Raw genomic sequence first — 20,321 nt, 5'->3', positions numbered from 1 at the left:
TTTGTCCTACCGTCAACTCTAATGAATAATAAACAGCATATATTATTATATCACCTACCAAATTATACCTCCAAACTATTTGTGGTAGAGCTCAGTCCGACACTGAATTTGAATGTTGAATTCTTGCACATGCTTGCACAGATACATACACATGCGCAAAAGTACACACATGCATACAATACGGGTCTATCAAAGAATATATATTGAAGTTTCTAATCTGAACTTCGATTACAGATTTATTATCAAGTGTCTTGGTAATTACACATAGGTGTCACAGAATTAATCTATATATTCCATTATAACCATGGTCAGCCAGTTACTATCACTTGCGTATTGCTTCATTGAGTCGGTGACACATGTGTGACTCCTGACACGTCATTTATACTCAATGCATAACGTCATTGTCAAATTGACTATAAGCTCGGATGTGTAATGTGTTTGTGTTGTATAAAAGCAATAAAATTGTTATATTTCTTCCATCCTCGTGATTTGTTAGACTGTCAGTTTTACCTGAAGTCATGGCGATGCATACTATAGAAATGATCCCTGAAAGTATGATCTGTCCATGGAACAAGTTGTGGAACAACCTATACTTTTCCAAAATGAATTTGAGCTGAAGCTTATCAGTTTCTTTGAAGTCAGGAAATTGCAAGGTTCACTAAGTGGCTTTGTGTACCTGAAGAGGTAAGACATGAAGATGAAAGTAAGATGAAGTACGATTTGGTTCAGGTATTCTTCTAAAGAAAGGTCATATCAGCAAACATTCATCTCAATAACTAAAGCAGTTGAATGACACATACAGCTCCCAAAACAACATTTGGCAGGGGCCACAACCTCCAGTAAAGCCGATCCCATTTCAGTTTTTTCATCTACTCAAATACATCAGTTAAATATCAGCCAAGAAGGCAGAGTACAAGCGTAGAGTATACAGAATCCTTCTACATTGACGTTTTAAGCGACAAGGGTTAGAGTAGTGCGTTCAATCTGCTCTCTTCACCATTTGCTGTGCTAAGGATGATTGTTATCAGCTCTGAATTGACAGATGTATTTGGCATATAAAGGTCAATTATTTATTGTTGTATGAAATATTGAACGTGCTGGTTTATGTTCGAGAATCCCAGTGAGTGTAGGTTTAGACTGGTTTTTAGAACTGTTACAGTGACACAAGAAATGAAGTTGACGCCATGTATCAAGGTGGTGAATCGGCGTGACGAGAGGTTGTTCGATTCAGAAGGGTATCCAAAGCCTCACATATCATGAACAGTAACAGACATGTATCTGCTGTTGTAGAGGTTTAGGAACACAGGACTAAAGTAAATGTGTCATGTCATGTGTTTATAGAGAAGTATCCGTCTAAGGGTAACACTGCTTGTCACATAGCAAATTGTTTCAGATTATACTCAGAAATAATTCTGTGTGGGTGTCTGTAACATCATTTGATTTCACGTTCAGTCTCAATGTGTAGCTTTCTTTTGATGTTTACAAGAAATTGTAAATGTGCGTCTGTTCTGCACAATGTCACACAGATTACAGTAATGATTATTCAAAGTTATTCAAGAGTTACTTCAACCTGGTTCCGATGATGATGCATGTTACAGACACAAATTTAAAAAAAGCAATTATTCCTATCTCATTTCCTCTTTTACTCCCTTAACACGCTCCAAGTCCTAACCCAACTTTCCGCAATCCCTTTCCTGACAAGCTGATCTGTCAGATTGTTTGATGGTGTCTTTCTTATGTGTGATGCATTCTCACAAATGTCAACGCATGTTTTCAGCAGCTCCAGAGTTATTCAGCTCAATGTTTGTGCTTTGTTTTACTAAAAAAAAACATGTTAAATTATCGCCCCAGTGTTCAATATATGATTGTGTTTAGTTTGGGCTAAAGATGGCTGGCATGGCAAGATCTGGACCTTTTCGTGAAAAAAACCCTCCTTCATGTTAGTACGACGTACAGTCTCTTCTTTTTCCAACTACTTCCAATCCACCTGATACACCAATCCCTTTACTTGTCACACTAGACACCTCTCCTAAAGTCACCTACATTTATTCTCCCGCTGGGTGCCAGCGTTTGTAAAGTATGTGTCGTCCGCTTTCCTGAACACCTGGTGCCAACAGATCGCTCTTTACGGAGAGTTATGAGGGTGTGTTTGCAACATTCAACCTCCCAGTTCCTTTGAACTATGTTTTTTTCATTTGTTTCAGAGATACAACATCAATGTAAATAACCCAAAGACATTTGCATGTCTGGCTTCATGATCATAAACATCATCTTACTAGCTAAATTTTGGTAAAATAACATTGAGCTGGCCACAGACTTTGTTTCATTCATGAAGCCAACAAATTAGAAAAGCCAGGCCCAACCGTGCCCTCAAATATACGATGTGGGTGTGAGATATATTCTGTGGATGGCTACTTACATAGTGAAGGCTAACGATATGTAGAAAGACAAGTATAAAGCGTGGGGATAATAGTCCACAATTGTAATTCATAATATATTTCTTCCTGATTTAGTAAATGAACATTTTAAACCTGTACATTGAAAATTGCTCACATGGAAATTACACGCTCCTCTTTGAAGCAATAATGTATTTAAGAAGCATATTTAACGAATATTCTAAATCGAACTATGTGGTGATTTAGTCTGAGACAAATCACAGACACGCAGTTTGTCAGTTTGAAATAAACCACACTATGAACATCAATCTTCTGATTTTGTATCCCCTGTCGTAACATTGTGAAAATTCACTTTCCGTAGCACGTGGTGAATGTGTATGCAAATAGAGTCGGTTCATTTTCACCTAAAGTAGACGTGACCTTAGCGAGGTGTACAGATAGATGTGTGTACCAGTCTGAGGAAGAACATATATCGTCATATGTAGCAACTCATTTAACTAAACTGTGTAACGGTAACGTTGGCAGATTATATAACCATTACCACAAGACGTGTGAACTGATCTCATTTGCCCCTTGGGGTAATTTATTTAATAAAGGAGTTTGATAAAGTTATTACTTTAAATCGTAAGAAACGGTCGAATGAACACTGAACACTTCGTCCGATCGTTTCGTGTATGTGGAGTGAATTCGTTTATCCAACAGAAGCAATAGAAAAAGTCTTTTGCACATAATAATTACAACCCAATTCTATACATATAGAAATGTACAACATAAAGTTAACAAGTCCTATCTGTACCATTGCTACGTAACCATAAAATAGATACTGTTCTGTTGATACTGATACATTTCCGTGCCATGCCACGCCGCCAAATACAACTGTACTTACCGCACTTTTTACTTAATTTCATTTCATTCATACAATAATTTGTAAAACAGCTACAAAAACCTAGTAAAGAAAGGCATATTATGGCTGCAGCAGTTCCATGGACAACATACACTGTAAAGAAACAGCATACACTGTCATGAAGTCATCCTCTGTTCCGTTAGGACGGAATCAATTCGTCATTGTCAGGATCTATACTTAACCTCGTGTGATTTAAGCAGCATTTTCTTTCCATGGTGACTCCGCACTTTGTGACTATATTACGTTTTGATGCATCTTCTGGCACGAAATCCATGAAGGGAACTAGACCTCATTATAATCAATCACCATTTACCCTTCGGCGGACTGTACGTTCTTTCTCATTACATACAGTGGACTCTGGCAATATCGGCCTCCGTAAACACCGGCACTCTGTCTACGTCAGCACAAAGTTTCAGTCTCTGTAGAAATGCACTTAATTATCATTTAGAAACATCTGTATTGACAGAGTTCACTGGATAGTAAAAGTAATACTAAATGGTTAGATACAGAAGTGCAGAAACACTGTTATGGATTTTTTATAGTGCTCACGTTATTGTCAGCGCTCAATGTAACATTGTAATTTTGAAGAACAAAACCGACGTGTCTGTTATAACAAAAATGCTTAGAAAAACAACTTTCGTATTTTACAATGTTGGCATTGCGATGTTAAGCTTTATTGGACTGTGCCCAGCAGGTACTATGCATAACGATACTTACAAGGCCACTGTATCTTTTTTAGACCGTACATTAAGCATGGATACACTATGCCATTTAAAAAGTAGCTCAATGTATCTGCAATGACTTTGTCTGTTATCGTCACTAGTGGGGTGACTTCAAATCCCGGATTGGACATTCGTGGAATTGTAATACACGTTACTGAGGGAAAGGATCTATACTTTACTGAGAAAGTGCCAGGATCAACAAAACCTAATGTATACATTGGGTTAAAACGTCTGGAATAGCATATTTCAACAACTTGCTTTACAAATTATATTTCAGCGAATTTTTAACACAGACAGTTTTCTGAATACGTGGAGGCAGACAAAATACAAATTTCGGATGAAACCCATCCCCTACAGTAAATATAAGAAAGGGTAGACCTAAATACATCATTTGGTGTATAATTGGGAAGATTTTGAAGCATTAATTTAGTTCGAGATTTTTCATTTATAGCCGTAGACCGTTGTCAATTACTGCACATATTGTTTAACAGAATAACATATTTGAGATAACAGATCATGATAATAATCATATCCGTGGGAATATTCCTCTCGCCATTGACTATGACTCAAAACCATTTATTCCAACGTTATGTCAAAGCATCACGTTTAGCCTGAATTTTGGATTTTCTTTCTACCTTATATACGAGTTTATTCAGTAGGAAGGCCACAGGCCCACGTACAGTGTACGATACAATATAAGACGACTGATGTGCACAATACTAGTAACATAAACAATGTTTGTATACATTTACAATAACAGTGTTTTGCGTCGCATCAAAGCTTCCTTAATATATATTTGCATACCTATATAAAGAGGTTTTGTTTTGCACATTGTAGAAGGCGGGTTAGAGTGTTGGAATCTTTACAGACAATATTTAACATATGTCTTGTTCGTAAATCATTGTATTGTGGGCAAATAAGCATGAAATGAACCTCGTCTTCTAAAATATTTTTACAAAATGGACAAAATCTTAATTCTCTTGGGATATTATTCCTTCTGCCTGTATTCTTTGTAATGTTTAATTCACCTAATCTTAAAAGTGATAAATATCTTCTTAAATCTCTATTATACAAAGTTGACAAATATGATTCCATGTTAAACACACTTTTTACACATGAATAGAGCTCTAAATTAGAATGTTCATTTAACATAGAAAATATACACTGGATGTCACAAATCTTTGACTCGTTGAGAAAACTGTTTAACAAATAAGTCAGTGTTAACAATGTTCTGAAAATTCCACACATAGCTAAAACCACAAATATACATCAAATTCTTCACTTCAGTGACCCATGACTTGCGGTTATTATCGTCCACGCTTTTTAACATAATATAGGTTTGTTTGGGATATCTTGTCTCTTCCATAATCAGTAGTTTACACCAGTATTTAACACATCTTATTATAGAGTTACAGCAAATATAATGACGGTCGCATTCAGCTATAACAGCTGCATTAGTTGTGTTATTACCAACACCAAGAACATATTTACAGTATTTCACATGAAATCTTTCGAGAATTACAGACTCTTGAAAACCGCATATTTCTGAGGAATACAATAGAATAGGCTTAATTTGTCTATCAAACATCTGAAATAGGACAGTGGCAGAAAGGGTTTTTTTACTTTATGATGAAGCTGTTTTATAGGAAGGAGGGCTTTATGAGCTTTATGAGCGAGAGTCTGTACGGCTTTTGACCAAGATAATCTGCTGGAAAATAAAATACCCAAGTAGCTGTAATAGGTTGTGGTTTTCAACTTTACATGGTTAAACATCCAATTTTCGGTCTTCTTTAATTTACCTCCATTGCGAAAAACAATTACCTTTGTTTTTGTAAAATTAACCTTTAAACCCCATTTTGGGCAAACTTTTGATAAAATATTAATCTTTCTTTGTAAACCTATAACACTGTCAGACAGACATACACCATGAGCATAGAATAGTAAAAAGAGCTCTAAAACATGTACTCCAACAAAAATACCTCTTTCGTCCGACAATGTAAGATCCTCTTCAGGTTGTTTTACAAACATACTGAATAGTAATGGACTGAGTATACATCCTTGGCATACACCACTCAAGGAGTTAAAATATTCCGAAATACTACATTGTGATAGTTTAACAGATGAAATAGACTTAGTGTACATATCATTCAAAGCATTTTACCCCGAATGTTGTTTCGAGAAAGAACATACCATAGTAAATCTCTATTTACACAACCAAATGCTTTATGGAAATCAACATATAAACAATAAAATCTACCCTTAGACTTAAACAAATATTTTTGGAATAAAGCCTGCAGGGTGAAAACATTATCAACAGTTGAATAACCTGATCGGAATCCAGCTTGACATTCTGGATTTAAATTATATACATCAACAAATGATTTCATTCTTTCATTTAAAATATAAGTGAAAATGTTCCCGCATATGTCCATTAAGGAAATGCCTCTATAGTTATTCACATCATTTTTGTTCCCCTTCTTGTGCAGAGGGAAAGTCTCCTGAGTTAAAGATACTATTAAACAGTATATGTAAATAAGGTAATAAAATATTACCTCCGTGTTTCCACATTTATGGAGGTAGTCCATCAGGACCATATGATTTGCCAAGCTTTAAAGCTGATAATGCGTTTGTTATTTCGTTTATGGTTATCTTTTTATTTAGAATATTACTAGTGTCTTCGTCAATCGATGAGAAAGCATTTTCCAATATATACTGTTTGGCAAAGGTTATGAACTCCTCGTCTATGTTAAGAACTTCAATACTCAGAATATTTTTAAAGTAGTCAACCCATTGCAAACTGTTGATAGATGTAGCCTGCGTAACTGGTTTGCCTAGTAATGACTTAATACCTGACCAGAATGTTTTATAGTTGCCATCCTTAGATGATTGCAGTAATTGTTTAGTTGTAGCTTCGTTGTACAAATCACACTTCCTTCGACACATTTCTCTATATTTGTTTCTAGTAGTTCTAGATTCAGTAAGATGGTTGAAGTTTCCTGTAACTCGAAATTTATCTAATGCTGAATACTTTCTTTTGATGTCTTTACATTCCTGGTCATGCCATACCGCACTTATGTTTTTAGTGACTCGATTGCTCATTAACATTTTTGCGTCTTTTCCGCTTTCTTGGACAATGTTTATAGGTTTATTAGCAGCTTCACCCGTGTGCTTATTTGATAAAACAGAAAAATCGTTCATTTGCAAAAGTGATGTCCGTACACTAAGCGATTTAAGGAATATTTCAGAATTTGACGGCTTCCATTTATATCTATCAATATAATAAACATTCCCGTCATCTTCGCTAACAATATTTTCCGATCTACTGAAGAAACATACTAGGGGAAAGTGATCTGATTCGGTGCGGGTGACCACTTCAAAGTTTTCAGTTGTATCAAATATTTGACTGGAGCATAAAATGTAATCAACCAGACTTCCACCGCTCTGTGTATAACAGACCCGTGAAGGTCCCGGGGTAGAATAGGCCTTCAGCAACCCAAGCTTGCCATAAAAGGCGACTATGCTTGTCGTAAGAGGTGACTAACGGGATCGGGTGGTCAGGCTCGCTGACTTGCTTGACACGTGTCATCGGTTCCCAATTGCGCAGATCGATGTCATGTTGTTGATCACTGGATTGTCTGGTCCAGACTCGACTATTTACAGACCGCCGCCATATAGCTGGAATATTGCTGAGTGCGGCGTAAAACTAAACTCACTCACTGTGTGTAACAAGTAAAGCTACCGTTAGCATCTCCAGGAAAACGACCATTTAACATATGAATTCCAAGTGAACAACAAAGGTTGATCACATCTGTACCGTAAGAGTTTACTTTATTGTCTCTTCACCTCCTTAAAGATCTAAAGCAATGACTTTGGTAAGTCATGTCATTCACAATACTAATGTAAGAGTCACTTTTATCATCCACATGTAAAATAAAGTCGTTCAGCAAACCCGTTCTGGCATTCAAATCACCTGTTATATCAACATCAACGAAAAGCGACAACAACGGTATAAGTCAAGACTCAATGAAATCAATCCCAGTCACTGTACGAGTATTAGTCTTGGCTGAGGAGGCATAAGGATGTACATACACGATACCAAGTAAAACATCTCTTGGGAAGCCAAATATCTTTGAGTCCAGAAGAACATAAATGCTATCGCTAAAGGAGGTATTCACATATTTAATTCCATTTTGCCAGATGCTTCTTATCAGTAACAGAACTCCGCCTCTCGTATTATATTCTCTTACATGTCGATATACTGTGTAATCCGTGAACTGTTCTTCTATTGCATCGTTTGAACAGTTTCTCCATACTTCTGTGAACCTGACAATGTCACACGAAGTGCAAAATTCTACGAAATCAGTGTTAAACATTTTGTTTGCAAGACCATGAACATTCCACGTTAGTAATGATAAACAATAACCAGATGCAAAACCTCTGACCCGGCCTACATGCTATCTCCGCTCACGTTGACGCTCGTGACCTGGTGAGTGAAATTCCGTGTCGTGATATTCACGTGAACCTGACTCGAACCTGTGCCCACGAGAATCTGCTGTAATGGTTGAGTAGGACCGCGTTTTGGCGACGTCAACAGCACAGTTCTTTTCTAAATCATATCTTAAAACTAGACCATTTTCAAATACCAATTTGTCAAATCTTAATCGACATTTTTCTCCTTGGCTCCGTGCTCTGTCCATTTCTACCTTTAACTTTTTACGTTTATTTCGGACAGTTAGAGACAAATCTTCAGACATGCTTATACCACCATTTTTCAAATGTTTACCATTTCGTAGGACCGAGTCCTTAGCGCTATAATCTCTAAACTTCGCAATTATAGATTTACCACTATTTATGCGATGACATCTTTCAATATCGGTCATAGAGTCGTCCATTGTCAACATGCCCCTTATTATTTCACGTGCATGGTTCTCACAATCGTCCCATGATTCATTTCGACTTGTTTTGGGAACGCCATGTAAGTTATTACAACGACTTTGATTTTCTAAATAATCTACTTTACTCATAAGTGTCGAGAGGTCATTTTTCAAAGCTTTGTTCTCTATTTCCAGAGAATTGCATTTAGAGGTAAGGTTATTCATATGCTCAGTAAGTGAAGCAATGGCCACTGACATAACAGACAGTTTAGATGATAGGTCTGCCTGGTGGCTATCAACCTTGGTAGAGACTCCCTTAATTCTACCTTAACTTATATGGATGATACATCTCACAGTTATTAAAGTCATTCGATTATCCAACGCAACAGATTCTTGTCAATAACTTGTGACATAAGCATCAGACGGAATCGGGTGGTCAGGCACGCTTGTTTGACGATTGTCACGCTTGTTTGATGAATGTCACGCTTGTTTGATGATTGTTACGCTTGTTTGATGATTGTCACGCTTGTTTGATGAATGTCACGCTTGTCTGATGAATGGCACGCTTGTTTGATGAATGTCACGCTCGTTTGACGATTGTCACGCTTGTTTGATGAATGCCACGCTTGTTTGATGATTGTCACGCTTGTTTGATGATTGTCCGTATTTCCTAGTTTCGAAGGCCAGTGCTCGAGGTGTCACTCACTGGCCTATCAAGGTTGTCCGCATTAATGTAGACAACCATTATCATGGCCATCCGATAGCATCAGCACCAGAAAATACAACCATGAGTAAACGTGCGGTCATCAAAATATACACTCACTATCGCATCGAGTGTCATGACCGTCAGTTGATCACGAGGTTGTCTGGTCCACACTCCATTATTTACAGACTGCCGTCATGGCGCTGGAGTATAAATCATATATTGCTATAGTATAGCGAAAGACTAAACTCACTCTCTCTCCCAAATTATGCAACGATTAACACATGCAAGGCTATAAGTATCAATCCATTGATACACGTACGCAAGACCAAATGCATAACAATAAAGAAACGTACCTAAACCTATGAAAGAGTGAGTGAGTTAGTTTAGTTTTACGTAGCACTCTGGACCAGACAAACCAGTGATCAACAACATGAGCATCGATCTGCGCAATTGGGAACCGATGACGCGTGTCAAGCAAGTCAGCGAGCCTGACCACCCGATCACGTTAGTCGCCTCTTACGACAAGCGAGCATGTGTTGCTGAAGGCCCCTATGAAAGAGATTCATGTTCTATTTACTATATCAATGAATCTGGTCGTACATATACTTCTGGAACATCAAATGCTTTCCTTAACAAATGCACCTAGCATGACTCAAACATACGCCTCAACACTTGATTGATTTGTGTGCAAGACGTATATCCCCAGTTTTCACACCTATTTTTTCTGAACTTTGTGATAATTCGTAAATAGTTAAATTCTCTGTAGGTACTCGTACACGACCGTATCGATATCCCATGGTCTTGAGTCAATGAAATGTTCCATGTTCTAGCAATTTAGAAACCAGACCACCAGCGGTGACTTTGTTGCCATTGAAAACCTGTACGTTTCAAGTTTGAATGCCATAGCTAATGACCCAAGAGAAATGGTTGGAAATAAATTACTCTATTTACACAGTAAAGTGCTAGTTTATTCGTGATTTGCGATCTCTTGTAACGTTTCCGACTCGATGTCATAATCTAAAATATGAATAATCTAAACCTCGGAAGTAATCTCACTTCGTCGATTTGATGCTGTCTCCAAGACATATCCCGAAGAATGTTTTCAAACATTCGGGTTTAAGAATTGTAGAGCATATTTGAAAAAGTAGTTTTTCTGCATTGAATTTGTTTGTATTGATCCAGTGCGATTCGGCGTTCTACAGAAACGAAATATAAACATGTTAACCCTTCAGGTTTTCATGTGTTAAAGCTATGCTTTGAGATCATTTCAGATGGAGACCAAACACAAGCTACACTCTGGGCATGTCTTTAATTGCTTCATCGTCAGTTATGCCTCAAGAGAGGAATCTAGTCAAATTGGCAAACATTCGGCAAATGAAGATTCATTGTTGAAGGGTAAACAGTTTGAGGTCATTAGTGCATACAAGCTGCCATCTCTATTCTGAAGTGAAGGCGCCTTCGTTGACGGCACTGTGGGTCAAGGTCAAGAAGAAGAATTTAACGCCACTATCGTTCACTGTTATCGTGCTAAATTAAAAGGGCAACGCGTGACTTTGGTTTCCGTTTATTACAATGACAGAATATATTCATAAATGGTAATTAACGAGAATACAAATTGAATTGTCAACACCACAGGTGTATTCGTAGGTCGGTTGAGTGGCTCTGCGTCTTACGTTCTTAAAATGTTTACTTCCACCGCGGTTGCTGGGTGGCTAGTCTCGTGACCACTCTGCCATACATTCCCTACCCACCCCTCACCAAGACACGAATCAAACAGCATAAACGCATCCAGTGGACCCTCTACCAACATGTAATTCTATTCCCAACCGGTCATATCTCGCCCCTTAGTCCATATATTCCAACACCTTCACTAATTTTCAGTCAATCTTGGCGCTGATCACACGACACGCCTCCATCTTGAGGTATGGATTTCCCCATTAACAAAGTATTAATAGTTGTTACATTTTTGTTTGGGCTATTTCTTTTCCGAAATCCAGGAAGTGCGTCCATTAGAATTACAATTATTGTCTCTGGCAGGTTGAAACCTGACAATCATTACATGCGTTTGTTCAGGCAATTCATTTGGCATGAATAGAAAAAGTGTCCTCTGAGAAATTCAAGCCAAAGTAACAAGTTGAGTGTCATGCTGGCGACGGAAGGCACGTAACAGACGGATACGCTGGCATTCCCATGAGGTTTGCATGGAAATATCCCGTTTTTTTTCATTGAGCGCACATCACATGAGCTTTGAAGCACAGCTTTTGTGCCACAATCGTTTTTTCACTGGTGCGTTGATGTAGTAAGTTAACGCTGCTTTTTTCTAGCGGATTTCGCTTGGTAACCTGAAAACACTGGAAAGGTAGCGTTTGCTTTGCACTAGTATATATATCAACACCAGGAGTTGCCCAGTGGAAGTTCATGTTGCTTTGACATCAAAATGGTTTTCGACACATTTATCGTAGGTTATTTTTAACTAGTCTTTTTTTCTCAGTGAACATGTGCGTTCAGCCTATGATTGATTTAACCATTAAAAATAGCTTCAGAACTATGTGTGGTCCTAACAGTAAGGTTGATCAGGCTACTCATCAGCTAGTCCCCCTAAGATGTCACTTCACATACAGCCCTGACCGCAAAGGGGACCTCTCCCAGAAAGCACTGCCAAGTTGAACCCTGTAAAGACCTCTTCGGGGAATGCAAAGACTCCTGGATACTGCAGCCTTCTGCAGAGTCAAAAGGGCAGCGCTGCGGTCAACCAATTGCGAGATACTCAGTCTAAGACATCAAGAACACGTTGGAGTCGGACAAATGAGCTGCAAGCTGGGTCCGTATAATTGCCATGTTTTCCCTTCATCTTATCAATGATATTAGAATAAAAAAGGGACAGAAAAGGAAATGGTATAAATTGCTCAGGTATGAAACCCAGATGATTTGTCAACATTTTACTGCATAATCCTGGCTTTAACATAAAAGTGTCTGGTAAAGTTGTGATGACACGTGTACTGATATGTAAGCTCAGACGAAATGTCTTTTCTATCCAGGAGATATATATTCACTCAGACAGAAAATATGGATAAAACTTTTAAACTTTATTGCCTTGATGTAATTCTTTCTATTACGAACATTTAGCCAATGTTCATTGGATATTGCCTAGTAAGACAGGCACACGTATATCTTACAGACTGAATGCACTGTTATCTTATATATTAAGGAATCATGTGCCCTCGTGACGTGTGCTGTCACACTTCAGCGGGGCTTGCTACGTCTAAACTTGACAAATGCAATTACACTAGCCTCCGATGATCCAATGGCCGATATACCTTTATTGCTTTAACCCAATAACGTCAAGGAACACGTTGAGTCAGCTACGGCCAAACATCTGGCATTGGAGATGACACAGAGTAACAAATGTTAACAGCTACTGATTTAAGAAAGCAGGTTTTTCTTTTGTATGACAGATGTGAATATAAAATTGTACTTCAACTCTCCTCATTCTTATTGGGCGCTGCATAATTAAAAGCACGACCTTCTGACGGAAAGTTAGACGGATATTGGTGCATCTTTTATTCGCAAAGTGATGTTGGCAGTTCAACGTTAACACATGGCAGTTGTTATGTTATAGTAAATATTATTCTATCGATATGACAGGCTTATTACAGTAACTATATTTCATAAAGAGTACAAATATGACAGCCAATAATCCACATACATATGACAGAGATACGTTTACTCTGCCATGTCGTGGACACAATTACAGAAGTATCTTCTGCGATGTTTCAGGCTTTTTATGACGGACATTACAATATATTGAACTGTACTGATCCACTGTTACACGGAACTCCATTGTTCTTTTACCACACATGTCTATTAACAATGAATAAATCGATTTTTAACCACGTGGTAAACCTACATGTATGCTGAACCACAAAACCACGGTTTGTTAACATGTTTTTCAGTCCAAACAGACAATTATTGCCATCAATGTGTTTTCTGAGAAACTTTTATCATATGAGGTATATATAAGTTTACCATTTCTTAATGACGTCGAGTATATTTGGTCTGGAAGAATGCAAGTTTCAGTATAGAAATACTATATTCCATCACAATTCTCACCATCCTGCACTCAAATTTAAGCTAAATTATAGCTAACTATGAGCGAAAACCAGTGTTTCGTTTTGGTTTAGAAAAAATACTCAGCTTCATCAATATCATGTCTCTTTTTATTTGATTTTATCACAGGTCCCTTTAGCCCCATACAACGTCAACATGCCATGATTCCTTACAGCGTAAGGAGATTTACGGGGACTTGTAAATGTAGCTGTGCTCTGCACAATGTCCCACCGATTACGGAAATGTTTATTCAAAGTTAGGTTATTTGACCACTAGACTGGCTCCGGTGGTGATTCATGTTTCAGGCAGAGATGGAATTCACCTCTCATCTTCTCTGTCTCTTCATAAACAAACTCTCAGTCTTCACCCCCACTTTCTACAACCCCTGTCCTTACTCACTGATCTAACCACAAGTAGTTCGCGTGATGACGATTTGTATTTGTTAAGTGTGATGCTTTCAACAGTCCAGAATTATTGAGTCAAATGTTTATCCCTTGTATTACTTTAAAACAAAACTTCAATTACCACCCTAGTATTCAATCCCTTGTTTCTAGTGTCCGCTAAATTTGACCGGCTTGGTAAGTTCTGGACCTTTCTTATGAAAGACGCCTTCATTTTAGCGAGACACCAATGCTCCTCTTCTTCCAACTACTTTCAGTCGCCCAATCATACACCGAACACATTAATCCCTTTTCTTGTCACACCTGACACTTTTCTTTCTTCCTTGCCATTTATTCTCCCACCAGGTGCTATCGTTTCGTCAGGATGAGCTGTCCAGTGTCCGGAACACCTGATGTCAGCAGATGGCTCTGTACGGAGGTTTGTGGATGTAGGTGTTTAACTATGAGTTGTTTCATTGGTTTCGGAAATATGAACATACATAGCCCTTAGGAGTCTGCGGGTGAATAAATGGAAGTCACCATGTCTAACCGCAACATTTTATACACAACGTATATAAATTTGAGCTGAATGTGGGCAAAATGACATTGAGGTGTACATCTTTCATGAAACCAACAAATGTCTGAATCCCTGGCCAAAGCATGCCCGCACAAGTATGATGTGGGATTGTGGAATTTTCTAATGTATCTTGTCGGCGGAAAGCTCTTAGGCTGAGTTACTTGTTATTCTAATACCGTGATGACTAGGCCTGAGACAAACCAAAGACACGTATGTTTGTCAGTTTGAAATAAACCATACCATGCATATAAATCTTTTGATTTTGCATCTCATGTTTAACCATTGTGAAAATACACTGTCGTAGGATATTGTGTATGCAATTACAGTCGGTTCTGACCTAAAGTAGATTTGACCTTAGTGAGGAATACGGACAGATGATTGTGTCTACCAGTCCGACGGAAGAATATATAGCGTCATACATGTCAGCTCAATTAACTAACCTGTGTAACAGATATATTCAGTAATTCCATGGTCAATGTACACTGTGAAAACGTCATGAAGTCATCTTGCAAGTAGAGAAGTAGAGACGACACCACGATTCTTCATTGTCAGAATCTGCATATATACATACGTGCATAAGCATAAGAACAGACCGATATAGCTAAAATATCAAAGTAAGCGAATCAAATCATTTTTATCACATGGTCGAATTCACTCGCACAGATTCTTATGGATTATCAACAGTTTCCTTGTAACTATTACACTAACATGCCTGATTCAACTGAACGCCAAAACACCTATGACATGAAGCTATTTCTGTCCCGGACGTAATTTCCAGTTTCCACACCTAATTTTCTGAACTTTGTGATAATTCGTAAATAGTTAAATTCTCTGTAGGTAGTCGTACACGACCGTATCGATACCCCATGGTCTTGCGTCAATGAAATGTTCTTTGTTCTCGCAATTTAGAAACCAGACCACAGTGACTTCGTTGTCAATGAAAACCTTCATGTTTCAAGTTTGAATGCCATAGCTAATGACCCAAGAGGAATGGTTGGAATTATATTACTCTATTTACACAGTGAAGTGCCGGTTTATTCGTGATTTGCGATCTCCTGTAACGTTTCCGACTCGATGTCCAATACACTTTTGAAACATCTAATCTCGGAAGCAATCCTATTCGGTCGATATGATGCTGTCTCCAAGACATATTCTGAAGAATATTATCAAACATTCGGGTTTTAAAAAATGTGGAGCATATTTGAAAACGTAGCTTTTCTGCATTGAATTTGTTTATATTGATGCTGCGCGATTCGGCTTTCTGTAGAAATGAAAGGTAGCCAAGTTAACCCTTCAGGTTTTATTGTGTGTAGGAGCGGTTTTCTAATCATTTCAGATACCATGAGGTCATCCACAAGCTACAATCTGGGCATGTCTTTAATTGCCTTATCGTCAGTTGTGCCTCAGGAGCGGGATCTAGTCAAATTGGCAAACATTCGCCAAATTAAGATGTGGTGTTGAAGAGTAAACTGTTAGAGGGCACTGATGGATACACGCTAGCATCTTTAATCTGAAGTGAATGCGCTTCCACTGTCAGTGTCGTGGAACAAGATCAAGAAGAGAAGTTAAAGCCCCACTTAAAGTTCACTTTTATCGTGCCAAATTAGAGGACAACCTCTGATTTTGGATTTCGTTTATGACAATGACAGAATGATTGTAGTTAATGAGAGTACTAATTTAATTGTCAATACCATAGTGACTCTGGCTTTACATTCCTTTTCGTTTCATTTCTTCCACTTAACAAAGAGAGCATCAATAAGCGAACTGGCATATCACAACTTCAAGATGTTTCATTTTAATTCTGACATTGCACTAGCGGTTAATCTTATACAAACCAACAAAAAACGAAACCAATCGCTTTACAGTTGCCAATAAGCATTATGCTCCAAAACTTCAGCAAGGTTTCAAAGTCTCTTTCCAGCACACCTCTCTAGGGCAGCAGTCGAATATTCCATCACTCCCTGATAGCTCGAAACGATTCAGAAGTTACTGTATGTACTGACTCGTCTAGTTTAACTGACTCACCACTATGCTCTTTGGGTACCTGAGCCCCTTCCCCTTGAGTGTTTGGGTTAGACAGCATACAGATATTTTTCAGAGTAATCTTTCAATGTCGTTTCTCTCATTTCCATAACTGGACATGAATTCGTTACATATACAAAACAACAAGTTGCCCCAACCATCTATTGATTTAATGACTATATGGTTTATATAAAGGATGTAAAGCGAGCTTCGCTTAGGAGGCACTTGAAAGATGATGACTCTTTAGGGGAAGCTGCCGTCTAACTCACGTTTTGCAGAAATATACTGACATGCTAGTTATGTGTGCCTATGGGAAGGGTCTTGTCAGCCACTGCTCACATTGCATCGCTTCGTAAGTACATTCGCATATAGCATTCCTTTATCATAGGTCCCATAGGTTAGATATATTGTTGGCTGTGACTGTCGGACATGACAAGGTTTGTATCAGTAATTCACCTGCTTTAATCAGGAGCTAGGACTGCCAGTCCGTCTGGCCCAAGTTACTGTAAATGACTTGAAATTTGTCCCCCTTCTTTACATATGTCTTCTTTATATATATATATATACTGCCAGCCTTAAAGCTTTAGTGAGTTCGGATCAAATAATTTGAGAAGTGTCAATTAACCAATTAAGGTGTGTATACTATATGCAACCAGTGTACTTGGCATTATAGCCTGGGAAAATGACGTTTGTTCTTAAAACATTTGGAAAATGTCATTATCACCAGTTTGGCATTGTTACAGGGCATTTTCAGGCAGGAAATGTTGTTCTGGCAAGAGATGGCATTATATCAAGGGTGGTTTTGTAATCAGTGACATTATAACCTTTATTACCATTTATAATCAGGGGAATTATATTTCCTGCACCTGTAATAGGTATTCGGCAGCATTTATTAAAGGTATTCGTTTGAATACTTATCTTCGATGTTTTCATACGTGCGTTTTTGTATAAAAGGCAAGTTGAGTTTAGGTATCGAACAGATTTAAACGGGTCGCTGGAGAAGACAAATGAGATCGGGTGCTTTGCTTTATTTGCACTTAAGAAGGGCCACAGAAATATACTTCTATATATTCTGATATACGTATTTCTCAAATTATGGTAGGCTGGACAGACACAAAGGAAATGATATTCATCTTCAATTAGATTCGAATCACACATTTTACATATTCTATCGTATCTTTTCATTCCAACGTGTCTACCCGTTTCTATTAACAAATCATGGGAGGAGCAACGAAATTGTGTAAGCGCGATTCTATATTTTCGAACATTCAAAGATGATAAGTAGGTTTCATTGTATATCCATTGCTTAGACATTCTGTAATAAAACCATTTATTTGACACAGGTAATTGCTCTAACCAAGTATGGAGATATATATCTTGTAACCTTTGTTTAAAGGATATTAGAAAATTTGGATGCGAGACTTTTGTCTGTTCAAGCCATATATAACCGAAACCAGTAGAAAATAGTAAATGTTTAACATCTGTAACCAAATTATGTTTTCCGTTTCTTTCGTACAATATCATCATGTTGTAACATTGGGTAATCTGTAATATGACATATGTAAGATTTTTAACCAATATTTTACTCTAAGTGTTTATTCAACATGTAATAGAAATCTTCCACATTCACCATAGACCATAATGTTCGACGTAGTAACTTTCACACCAAGGAATCTTTTAAGTGCATACAGATGCATACCTTTTCTAAAGCATCAAATGTTTGGAGTCCCCAAACTTCAGAACCGTATAAAAAAGTATGGGACTAATCTTAGCATCGAAAAATTAATATAAATGATTTGTGTTGCATGTCTTCTAAAATATGAATGCATCTAATTATACCAGTTAATATTTTTTGCTTGCAGCGATGCATTTCTGACATGTAAGGACTACGATAGGTGGTTTGAAAAATAGACTCCTCGGTATTTATAAGACGTAGTTGTTTCTTGTATTTCACCTTTATAATACCATTTCTCTTTTGCAGCAAGTTTACCTCCGTTCTTAAAAACGACTATTTTAGTTTTGTCTCTATTTACGGTTAGTTTCCATTCATTGCAGTATTTTTCTAATTCGTATATTTCTGCTTGTAATCCGTGGATAGTGGCAGAGAGAAGTGTGATATCATCAGCAAATAATAGAAGAAATAGCTGTACTATGTCGGGATGTAGCTAGATGCCATCTGAACAGTCTTCATGTATCTGCATTGCTAGTTCATTGATAAAGAAAGAAAATAAAGATGGGCTCAAGACACAACCTTGTCTTACTCCTATGTGGCTCTCAAAAGTTTCAGATATTTCATTATTGTTTCTCACAAACATCTTTATGTTATCATAGATACTTCTTAAAAGTTTACTCATCTTATTGCTTAAAGAATGATTATCTAGAAGACCCCTTAACTTTTCTCTGTGAACAGAATCGAAGGCCTTAGCAAAATCTACAAAGAGAACGTAAAATGTGGTACCTATCGTATTTAAGTATTTCTGTATAAGTGAGTGTAAAACAAATATGTTGTCAATAGTAGTATATCCTTTTTCTAAAACCAGCTTGGTATTCAGTTATCTGATCAAATTATTCTGCCCAGAATACTAAGCGTTTGTCTATGATGGCTGTGAATATTTTACTGAAGATACTTAGAAGAGTAATGCCTCTATAATTTCCAGTATGATTTTTATCCCCATGCTTATGAACAGGTACAATGATACCAATGGACCATGATGTGGAAACACCCCATTTTCAAGGATAACGTTAAACAGTAATTCAAGATATGGGTAAAAAAATCTATTCCTGGTGATTTGTTCAGAGTCTATTGCCTAATGCTATTTAAAATTTCTTCTCGAGCTATTGGAGTGTCGAGTATGTCATTTGTCATCGGTTTTCCTATATAACACCCTTGATCATTGCTTTTATCACACTGGCTGGCTATGTAGTTGTTCGTGATATCATTAATTTCAAAAAACAATTCTTTAAAATAAAAATACCATTCGTTGATTTCAATATTGTTTGTTTGAATAACGTTCCCATTAAATTGTTTCAGAGAAGACCAACTGTTTCGAATTATTCACTTCGCCTTTGTTTACTAAGTGCATTATACGTATTCCTTATGTATTGGAAATCCTCTAAAGCTCGAACATCCTTAAATTTACGGAAATTATCTAAATATTTGCATCCTACTTTTTTCAGTTTTTCACATTCTACATCATGCCAAATTTGAGCTCTGTTTCTTTTCTTACCCCTTCGTTTTTTCATATCTGAGGCAGCAGTACAAAGTGTTTGTACAGTTAGATCTATGCTTTTGTCAATATTTATAAATGTGAAATCTGCTGACTGTTTCAATTAACTCTTGGGTACTTTCTAAGAGCATATTTTGTCTAAAGAGTTCAAGTTTATCAATATCCCAAACAAATCTATATGACGTTTTCTCAGTTGTATGATACATGTGAGAGGATGATGGTCAGATTCTGAGCGAGAGGGGATTGCAAAGTCAAGCACACTTTCAAAAACTGATGTTGAAGTAATCATATAATCTACTACACTTGTTCCGTTATGACCAATAAATGTAGGCTCGCCTTTTTCTGAATCGGATCCACATCGTCCATTCATTATATGAATGTTGAGAACTGAACATAGGTCCAACAA

The 20,321-nt window shown here is 37.4% G+C and overlaps 1 pseudogene; it reads right to left on the bottom strand.

The window, feature by feature from the left end:
• Positions 1-420: 420 nt before the first annotated feature.
• Positions 421-562, bottom strand: LOC137288343 (small nucleolar RNA U3; annotated as a pseudogene).
• Positions 563-20,321: the final 19,759 nt, after the last annotated feature.

The sequence above is a fragment of the Haliotis asinina genome, chromosome 6, assembly GCF_037392515.1.
Source record: "Haliotis asinina isolate JCU_RB_2024 chromosome 6, JCU_Hal_asi_v2, whole genome shotgun sequence".
In the NCBI taxonomy this organism is placed as follows: domain Eukaryota; kingdom Metazoa; phylum Mollusca; class Gastropoda; order Lepetellida; family Haliotidae; genus Haliotis; species Haliotis asinina.
The sequence above is the reverse complement of the archived record's forward strand: the minus strand, read 5'-3'. Positions and strand labels throughout refer to the sequence as shown.